This window comes from Cricetulus griseus (genome assembly GCF_003668045.3).
Source record: "Cricetulus griseus strain 17A/GY chromosome 1 unlocalized genomic scaffold, alternate assembly CriGri-PICRH-1.0 chr1_1, whole genome shotgun sequence".
Lineage (NCBI taxonomy): Eukaryota > Metazoa > Chordata > Mammalia > Rodentia > Cricetidae > Cricetulus > Cricetulus griseus.
The window spans coordinates 85,971,520-85,980,283 of NW_023276807.1; the positions used below are offsets into that span (position 1 = coordinate 85,971,520).

At 45.6% G+C, this 8,764-nt stretch overlaps 1 protein-coding gene across 2 annotated transcripts in view; it reads right to left on the reverse strand.

The window, feature by feature from the left end:
- Sertad2 (SERTA domain containing 2) overlaps nt 1-4,964 on the reverse strand; it is a 113,395-nt gene extending 108,431 nt beyond the window's left edge. For both annotated transcript variants that reach the window (XM_027388063.2, XM_027388061.2), the window contains exon 1: nt 4,472-4,964. The gene's annotated coding sequence lies outside the window, so the exon portion shown is untranslated. The remainder of the gene's footprint in view (nt 1-4,471) is intronic.
- Nucleotides 4,965-8,764: the final 3,800 nt, after the last annotated feature.

The following is an 8,764-nucleotide window of genomic DNA, read 5'->3' on the forward strand; positions in this document are numbered from 1 at the left end:
GCTTTGGAGGCTGTCCTGGAACTCGATCTATAGACCAGGCTGGCCTTGAACTCGTAGAGATCCGCCTGCCTCTGCCTCCTGAGAGCTGGGATTAAAGGCGTGAGCCACCAATGCCAGGCTGAAGATCTTTCTTTTAATAACTTCAGAGGGCACAGTAACCAAACTATGTTTTACTGGCAAGTAAAACAAAAGGATTCTATAAACAATGCAGCTAGTAGGCCCCATCAAATTTGCTCATTTTAAAAAAACAAAAAACAAAAAACAAAAAACAAAAAACAAAAACCGTATTTCCCAATTGTGTAATGCCTATTAAAATGTGGGAAAGTTTGAAGATTGTTTCATTTACTGACTTCGAATACCTCCATGATAATTTCTATCACACTATTACAGCAACCTCTTCAGCAGCTAATTATGATTAAGACTGCTCAAGAGAAAGAGTTCTCTTCCTGCATGGAAAAGTAGCAAAGCTTCAGTCCTTGAGGAAGTGATGCCATTTTACCTTTCAATGTTAGACTCATACATTCTCTTTATTAATTCTAAAGCAGAGAATTACATCCTGTCACCATTTGAGACTTTCAAAATCTAATTTGTATGGTTAACATCAATGAATAATAGCATTCAACTTAATGACAGAAAGCTTACAAGTCAGAAAAGATTATGACTAAAACCTGGACATGTCATGTAACAAAGGAAGATATTAGGCATGCTTTTTCAGATGATTTCAATTTAATCTTCAGAATTAAAATCTGTTAATAAAAATAAATTAAAATTTCATTTACTCTTTTTATTATTAATTTTTTAAAAAAAATTTTTAGTTCAAATTAGGAACAAGCTTGCTTCACATGTCAATCCTTTCCCTTCATTTACTCTTTAAGCACTAAAATAAGTAAAAATTCTTTCATTTTCCTGAGTGCCAAATAGTATTAAAGGTGTGAGCCACCACACCAAAGTAAAAATTCAGTTCAACAAGAAACAATATTCTCTACAGTATCACACTTAAAATGTACATTCAACTATTCATAAACAAGTTGGAAAAATAAAACACTGTTCAATTAATTCCACATGGTTATTCACTTTTTATATGCCAGGTACTTTGCTAGGCACCAGCAATGAACTCAGAAATGAAACGCTACTGTTAGTTTTACAGGCAAAAACCACAGACAACAACAACCATGTGATTTCTATAACAGTTTTATAATGAAGGTGGATATAGGCTACTATGCAAATTTAAATAAAAGAATGCAAACAATGGTGCCTTGAACTTGTACTCCTAGCACTCTGGAGGCTTAAACAGGTTTGAAGCTAGCCTGGACTAGATTGAGAGCCTATCTCAAAAAGAGAAAAAAAAAAGTGAAAGACACTCAACTCATCCAATAAGCTAAAAACCATTTTTCAAAACAATGTCTCACTGTATAATCCCTGTTAGCCTTAATTTCTGATTATTTTGCCTTGGCTTCCTGAGTGCCAGGGTTACAGGGATATTATAGTATGTCTTGCCCAATAACTGAGCTTCCTTCCTTCACTTCTGTGTATGTGTATGCATGTTCCTGTGTGCAGGTACAGGCATGTGCAGGTGAGCATGCACACGTAAGTACATACAAGTGGAAGTCAGAGGACAACCTACGTACTTTGTTTTTGAGACAGTCTTCTTACTAGGCTGGAACTTGTTAAGTAGGCTAAGCTAGCTGGTCATGAGCAGCAAGCCTGTTGCTGCTTCTGCTTACACCACCAGACCCCACCAGATTTTCGGGGTCTGGGGATCTAATTCAGGACCTCATGCTTATAAGGCAAGTGATTTATTAACTGAGTTCCCTCTCTAGCCTTTTTGAAGGGATTTTGAGACAAGGTCTTGTTATGAAGTCTTGGCTGGCACAGAACTTTATGTGTAGACCAAGATGGCCTCAAACTTGTAGCTTTCTCTGCCTCTGGAGTACTGGCTTGCAGAAATGTGCCACCATACCGGACTTCTAATATCTGAATTTCTTCAACATTTCATGTAAACTCTAGTTCAAACATCAGGTATGATAAAAGTCTGCTAAACAGCAATGATTCTTTGTAAAAATTGTGCCACTGAGGCTAAGAGAGCAAATCAGTGGGGGAGCACTTGCTTTCACATAGGCAAGGTCCTAGGCTGGACTCCCAAACACACTTCTTTTTTAAAAGTCACCTGTACACAAGGAGCGTAACAGAGGTAAACATGTTTAGATGATGCACCAAGATCTCTGCACGTATTCATTCATTCAGTCCTCCTAACAGTAAGGAATGGGTACTGCTACTGTTAGCATTTCACAAGTGAAATATCCAAAGTCAACCTGGCCAAGGGCACAGAGACAGCAAAAGGAAATACTGAGGCTTGAACATGCAGGACCCAATTCCAGAACCCTCTCTTTTCATTTGGTTTTGGTTTTAGTTTCTTTGTCTGCTGATTTGTTTGTCTGAGAAGAAGTTCCACTATGGTCTGCATCCTAGGCTCAGGTAATCCTCCTGCCTCAGCCTCTCTGGAAGATAGGTTCCTGCTGAGCACTAGAGCCTTGTTTCTGAGCCCTACACCCCCCACCCCGTGCTCTCCTCCCCCAGCCGTGTCTTGTGTTTATGTATGTTCATGTGTCTGTGCAGATGCACAAGTGTGTGGAGGTCAAAGGTTGACATCAAGTATCTGCCTCATTCTTTCTCCATCTTTTACTAAGCTAGGGTCTCTTGCTTGAAGACAGAGCTTGCCAATTTAGTTTAGTCTAACTAGCTGGTTTGCCCCAAGAGTCCCAGTCTCCACCTCCCAGTACAGGGATTACAGGAAGGCTGCCACATTTTTGTGGGTGCTGAGACTCTGAATTCAGAAAATGAACTACCAACTGAGCAATCTCCCCAGCCCCTGGGGCTTCACTCTTAAATACTACACAGACACCTATCTTCCAACGATGATGTAGTCTATGGTAAGTATCTTATTAATCCTTAGAATAAAAAAAAAACTTTTAAAGAGAAGTCTTTCTGGGGAAACAACTGGAGAAAAACTACTACAGTCCAGATTGTTTGAAATGTGTCCAAGGTCGCAGAGCCAGTGAGATAGTGGCAAAATTCAAATTCAGACAGCAGGGTCCTCTGTGCTATGTGGCTTCACCCTTATTTTAAAAAGTCACATGGTAAGTTTATTAAACAATTCAAGAAGGCTTTGTGTAAGTCTTCCTGAAACGCACTGAAGGGCCTGGGAGCTGGTGACAAGCATTTCTTTAAAACAGCATTTTACATGTAAGTCACTTCTCAACTTCACCACTTTGGACTGATCATAACCACATCTCTGCTCTTTAAAAAGAAATCTTTCTGTAGCAACTTGGCAGATTTCAGCACAGGAACAGTCTATTCTTTAAAATTAAATTTAGTAACAACTTATTCTGGTTAGTCTGCAAGAGAAGTCGAAAATGAACTACTGAAAGGCCAATGCCGAACTTTAATATTTCAAAACATGCTTGGTTTGGCCTAATTTAAATCTTGTGGACAACTAGTGTAGAACTCGATTTAAAGAGGGCAATACCAACTTAAAACTACTGAAGTCTAAACAGCAACCTCAGAATCCAGTTCGGAGAAACCATTTATCATTCTTTTACCTCAAAACAAATATCAAAGATCCATAGGAAAGATACTCATGAAGCAGATAGATAGGCGTGGGTATTTGTAGTTTGGAGGCACTTAAGATGGAGAAATCAAATTTGAAATTAACGAAATTCTGTAGAGTAACATTGTTTAAAGGATAGTCTAGAATACAAAAGGTATAGCAAAAGAAACAAAATCTAAACTGCTCTTCTATCCATAGGGCTCTGCACTGAGTCCAGTGGCTAAGAAAGACAAAATTCTATGTTGTAATGCCTCCCTAGAGCAGAGGAAAACCAAAGTGGACATATCATGCTGGATTCCCATCTTACCTTGCTCTCTTCCAACAGGTTCAGATTTCATAATCTTTAATACTGAATTCACATTTTTTTCTTAAGAAAATCCATAAAAACTGCTCCAAAATAAAAACGCTAAACAATGACACTAGGCAACCAGTCCTCTCCTCCTCTACCACCATGTAGTCAAATTAGAAACACCTTTTGCTTTACCTTCACTGAATGAAAGTTAACTTTGATTTGGAGGAAAATGTGCCCATTAGCCATTTTACACTTTTTGCAGGGCACTCAGTCTATCAGATCACATCGCTGACTATTACTACTCACTTAGGCATTCAAAAGACAGAAAGCATGCCAGCACCAATTATTTTACAAGCGGCATAATGCCCCGCTGGTGGAAGTCTGGCAACACCTACATGTACAGCAAGACAGGAGAAGGAGGGCGTCAAGGGCGGGGGAAGAAGGGAGTCGCCTTCTCAAATCCACGCCGGACCGGGAATCTCAGCCTCAACCTGATCCCTTGCCCCTTCCCAAAGTGGCCTGGCAACCACATTTTTAAGACCACCCCACCCAAAACCCGGCGCCGTACTCACCTTCCGCGAAGAAGTGGGTGCCGAGTCCAGCTCCCAGGCGGGTCGTACGGCCGCGGGGAGCGAGCGTCTGTCGGCGCGTCCCTCGTTGCGGGACCGAGAACCCGACGAGTGGGAGCGCGGAGGAGCGGGGTGGGGGCGCCCGTTCCTACCGATCCCGCTGGTACTCCACCGCTGCCCCGCGGAGAAGAGCCGGCCGGGTGATGGACCGACTGTCGGGGGACCGGCGAGGAGAGCTAAATGGGCGAGACCGCGCGCGGGCTGGACGGGAGACGGCAAGAAGCGGCTCGGGGTCTAGCCCATGCCGCGGCGGCCTGGGGGCAGAGGCTGGCTGAGGGGAAGTTGCCGCGGCTGGCGAGATGCGGGAGGAGGGCGCACCGGGAGGAGTACAGCCAGCCAGCCATGGATAGCGGGGCGCCGAGAGCAGGGGCGGCCGGCGGCTGGGAGCACCGCCCGCTCGGCTCGCTCAAGACATTTAATTGGATTGATGGGTTGTGCAGTGACTCACAGACTTTAAAGAGTCCTAGGGCAGTCCCCGCCCAGCTGGACCGGGAAGAAGCGGCGGGGCGGCGGGGTAGGGGGCCGGGGAGAGCCGCGAGGGAGGAGGCGGCGGGGCGGGAGCGCAGCGAGGATGCCCGGTGGCAGGGCGCGCCTTGACGGGCGTGACGTTAAACCAATGGCGGTGGGGCTCGCTAGGTGGCTGGCTTCGCCCCTGGCCCAATGAGTCTTCTAAGGACACTGTCGCGCACCGGGCGGGGGAAGTGATGGGGGTGGGGAGAGGTGGGTGGACGTTGAGCAGGGGAGGAGAAAAAGAGCCGCGGGAGACCCGCGGAGTCACTCTGCCCTCCTCGTTCTAGAAGTGCGCTTTCCGCCAATCCGAGAGCCACCCGGGGGTGATGGACGCCGTCCTGTGGCCAATGAGGAGGAGAGGCTGGCGGCGTGAAGTGGGCGGGCCCGCGCTCTCGCTCCCTCCTCCCGTGCGGTCCTCCAGCCCTCCCGGCCCGGGTCAGTCACGCAAGTAACCGTGTGAGAGCCGGGCGGCGCGGGGCGAGGCGGGACGAGGCGGGACGGGGCAGGGCGGGGCGGCGCAGCTGGCGGCGTAACCCGGGACGGGCTGGAGAGGCGCGGGCGGGTCCCTTGCGAAGCCTGCAGGCAGACCCTGCCGCCCAGCCCGCCCTCGGGGCGGTCGGATTCGGCGTGGATCTGATCCAAACTTGATCCATGTCCACGCAGCGCCCACTCTTAAAACAGCCCGGTGTTAAGTCCGATGGGCATGTGCTCTGGGATTTGAGGAGCCAAAGAGTCGAGGCGTGGCAGTCACTTTGGCCCAGGATTTGCCCGTTTTGGGGGGAAGTCACCTAGGGTGTGGACAGGTTGAAACAGCTCCTCAGTACACACGTTCCTTTTTTGGGGGGTTTCTGGAAATGGCACTTCTTAACCTGGCGTGAACGGCTCTTTTCGGGTTTTGCAGTACTTTAGCTTTCTCTACATGTCCCTCTGCACTCTCTCCCATTTCCTCACCTTGAACCCTAGGGCAGTGCCTGGGTGCTGTGGTACTCGTTCCCAGGAGCTATGGCGTGTCTCAATATTTTGGCTACTGTCCAGTAATCACAGACTTTAACCCTTTGCGTACTTGAAGGAGGTCCCCAAAAAAACAAACACACTGGCAACACCCACCTTATTACCCTACAAAATGCATTCTATTTGTTTTGGGACAGGATCTTGTTACCTAACCCTGGCTGCCCTGCTACTTGCAGTGTAGCCCAGTCTGGACCTTTCATTGTTTTATCCCTACTGCCTTGGCTCTGAGGTGATTTCCAAAGACTTAAAACAATGATATTCCTACTCAAATTTACTCGAATACCCAACATCCATTTCTGACAAAGTCAAGTACTAGTGAGACAACGTTGCTTTAGGTTCTTGGAGTAAGATTTCCCCCCAGATAACGAAATCCACAGTGGTCTGGAAATCAGAAAAGATAGAAATGAAGGCAAAGGTTTACTCTAGTCACATTGGGGCTTTCCTCAATTGTGGTCAGTTTAGAACACAAACGATTCTGGAGCTTAGTTGTGACACAACCCTACTCCATGATTTCTTTCTGGAGTCCAGAATCTGCTAATGAAAATGAGCTGTGCCCAGAACTTCTTGTAGCACACAACCCATTTATGCATTTTCTTTTAATGTGTTGAAACCACTTTGGAGCTATGCAGGGCAAGGGACCCAGTATTCTCACCTTCAGCCTACTGATTGGTAGTAGGTGAACAATGTTAGTCAGGTCAACCTTTGAAAAGCTAAACCAACCAGATATCTCACCGTGGCAAAAACACTGTGATTCTAATCTGGGTTACTGTACTGCATTTTATTTTACACATATGAGTGTTTGATTGTATGTGTTAATGTCTGCTACATTAGTGCCTGGTGCCTGTGGAAACCAAAAGAGGATCCCCTGGAACTGGAGTCAGAGAAGGCTGCTCACAACTGTGTAGGTGTTGAGAACCGAACCTGGATCCTCTGCAAGAGCAACAAAATGCTCTTAACTGCCGAGCCATCTCTCCAGCCTGCTGATGTTATATATAAAGCCTTTTTCTTATATGAGATCATTTTATAGATAAGTGAATATAAAAGAATTATTGTATATACCATACTAAAAATCAGATTTTTGACTATGTGGAAGATCTTCAAATAAGGGTTAGCATCTCATGGTAGAAGAGCTGTGGCTTTCCTCCAATCTTCACTGTGTTTCATGTTAGAATTCTGCACCCTCCCTCTTCCAATAGTTTCTAAAGTGTGGGAGACCCACCAGATCCTGGGTCTCCTCTCAGGTCTATAGGTTACTTGCTGCTTAAACAAATAACTCAAGTGACCTGGATATTAAAATACTAAACACTTCATTAGAAAGCTCTGTTTATTCCTGTCTTTACCTTTTTCTCTCACATCTGTTTCTCTCACGTCTTCTATTTTATGATCTTTTAGTGATCACTTGCATCACTTGCATATTTCCTGTGCTCACATCTTAGTGGAGAGTGTTGTGTAAGAATGTTCTTGAGGAGACAGTAGCAATGTCTAATTACCAAGGGCAAACCAAAGTAACACTATCGTAAAAGGCCAGCTTAGTGAACTGATGCATTTCTAGGGGTTTCTTACAGGAGTATGGATAAGGGATTACTTACTCTAGGGCAGTTATGTCATGTCACAAAAATGCCACTCCAGCGTGGGTGGCAGCTAACCAAAACTCAAATCTTGGAGCTCTCTGCATGACTTGCTTACAGCTCTTTAAGTCAGAGAGTCTCTCTCCATCTCAGTCTTGACTGCTTTTATAAACCTTGGGGAAGGAAAGGCCTTGTGAATCTGGTATATTTCGGGGACCTCTGAGACTTATGATTTGTTTATTTCCTGTCTTATTAAGCCTACCTTTAGAACTTCCTGAACTCTTAGTAGCTTGGTGAAGGTCCATAAGCTGACAGTGTGAGGTGTTCATCACAGCAGTGCTTGTAGCAACATGGGTGGGGCAACCTTACTGATGCCATTGAGATCCACCTCTAATTGAAATGAACTAGCAGATTTTCAGCGCTTTTACACGAGTGCGCGTGCCACAATGGCCAGAGCTTCAGACACACACACACACACACACACACACACTGTGGCTCTTCTGTCTAGGTTCCTCCAGTTTCTACTGTCATGGCTTCCCCCTCCATTTCGTGGTGCTCCCTTTCCAATTTTAAAGACTGGGTGCAGCTGAGCAGCAACTCTGTGGTGGAGCAGTCCTGCCACTCTGCGGTCCCTTCTACCCACTCCTGTTTCCCAGCTAGAAACAGTCAAGCATTCCAGGATTTTAAAAAGCTTTATTTCAAGACTAGCCCAAACATGTTAACTTCTGTGTTGCTGCACACTTCTTAGAAAGCTGTGGGTGCTGATCATAGCCACCGTGATGAGCAATAGCTGCAACTGTGATGTCAGCCATGAGTTGGGAAACAAGCAGTAGACACACAGGGCCTTTTTAAAGTTGGGTTAAAGGGAAAGAGAATTGGCTGTGGAGAGGAGGGTTAGGCAGAGGTGCAGCTCCCTTCTGAAATCAGAACCAACTGATAGACAAGTGAAATTGTCACCAAACAGTTTGGGGATAGATTCAGGGTGCTGCTTGCTAAAGGCAAGAGTGGGTGGTGAAGAAAATGTGTCTTAAAATTTTTCCTAGCACTATTAGGTTATATCTCTCTCCTCCACAGGCAAGTTGAAAACAGTCATTTCCCACAACGGGACATCCAGAAAAGCCCTGCAGGTATGGATCCTGCTGCTTTA